A 2,084-nucleotide genomic window follows, 5' to 3' on the forward strand; every position below is an offset into this window, starting at 1 on the left:
GAGGGAGTACACAATACACAAGTCCTCAACCATACACATCACTCATAGACGTTACATTTGGAGTACACAATTCAAAATTTCATGATCGGTTTAACAAACCATCAACAATCGAGTCACGGAAAGCATTCATCATTGTAGATTCATCCCTTCTAGGGGATTGACAATGTTGTGGCTGATTGGTCGATGCTTCAGGGGAAACATAGTTCTCATCACAATCAAAATGATCAAAGTATCTATCAACTAATCCACTCATTCTAATGAAGTTATGGAGAGCAAAGCATGCAACAATAATTTGGCATTGCTTATGAGGTGCATAACTTGGCATATTGTCCAAAATCTGCCACTTCATCTTCAATTCTCCAAACGACCTTTCGATGACATTTCTAAGAGATGAATGTGCATAGTTGAAGATCTCCTTTTTACCTTGTGGCTCCAGGCCGTCTTGATACTCCAAAAGATCGTACTTGGTTCCCTTACAGGGCGCAAGGTAACTGTTGATGTTTGTGAGTGAAAATATAATATTAAAGATTACACAAGGGCATAGAACATCAGTGTAGCATTATAGGTATCATTATTTATAATTTACCATAGGGAAAGATGGAAAAAGATGCATTGGTTAACAAAGCTGTATCTACTAATCAACATACCGACATAGCTAGAGCAGGGAGTAAAGGTAATGATAGGAATTATGCATAAAGACACTTAGGGGTTAGATCTACAAAGATAATATAAACTAGTCAACTCGAGAGAACAAAGGGTGAGGTAGATTTCTGTGATATTATATGGTCAAAGTATGTATACGTCCAACTATAGCTAAGAAAAACTCTACTCTTGCGTACTTTGGGACGCCACTTAGATGGTAGAGCATCCACAAGAGATAACTCTATCGATATGACTATGGTCCCATAATTTAAGAATCTACTCAATTCGGGGTGGACTGCAAAGTATAGATGGGGCTGTCACCTCCCACTACTACCACACAACCAGAGAACAAGGTGTACTCATAAACAGAGCATTGTATAAGCACCATGCTTACATGAGGCTCAGCTACTTATCCCAATCGATAAACTATAGAAAGCTAAAGACTCTATGAACCTGCACACAAAAGTAAAGATATAACCTTAACAAAGCATAGCCATGAAGATAAGAATATGATATAATGATAAATAAGTCTTGCAAGAATAGAATTGAAGATACAAGGTTTTGCCAAGCCTCCAAGACTGGATCAAACCTAACCATGAGCTCAACTCAGCCACTACACCCAAGCTACTAATCTACTATATTGGAGAGTCTAGACCAAACTGGATCAAACCTAACCATGAGCTCAACTCAGCCACCACACCCAAGCTTCTAATCTACTATATTGGAGAGTCTAGACCTAATCATCCTGATGTTGATATGTATAAGAGTTTAATCCTTCTATGGGATGCCTCTTAATCCATGCCCTGGCTCTAGGGGGTCTAGGGTTTCTTATATAGGGGGCACCTAGCTTCCTGTCAATGTTTGACCACCTAGCTTGCTATGGGTGTACCCAAGACAGTTGTTTGGGTTTTGGCGTATGCTGGAACTCAATGGTTAACACAGGAGACAGTCAATTTATCCTAGTTCAGGCCCTAAAGATTGAACTCGAGTAATATCCTTTACGTCTTACAGACGTTAGTCTTTGCATTGGATTGTTTGAGTTGCATGTTCGTTGTTACAAGGGGGTGCCCATAGCCTCTCTTTACAGTAGGAAGAGAAGGCTATGATGAGGTTAAAATCCTAGTTGGATCCAAAGAAGGTGTCCTGATCATATCATAGAAGGTACATTGTATTAGGAGTCTAGCCAGTCTGGCCTATTCTACTCAGATTCAGCATTGTATTCAGTCACGCCTCTTCTCCTCGACTCATGGGTCGGGCCATAGCCCACCGCGAGTATCATAATGATAAGGAACCCAGTAGGTCCCGTATTGACAAGCCCCCGAGCATTTCATGGTTGAACTCAAAAGTCTTCTTGTTTTCCTTGGTCTGCGCCCACGTCCTGCTCTTGGGCCATGGCCCATAGTAGCCCAGTGGCAGCTTGCCTGCACCCATGTCCCGCGGTC

The sequence above is a fragment of the Sorghum bicolor genome, chromosome 2 (genome assembly GCF_000003195.3).
Source record: "Sorghum bicolor cultivar BTx623 chromosome 2, Sorghum_bicolor_NCBIv3, whole genome shotgun sequence".
NCBI lineage: Eukaryota > Viridiplantae > Streptophyta > Magnoliopsida > Poales > Poaceae > Sorghum > Sorghum bicolor.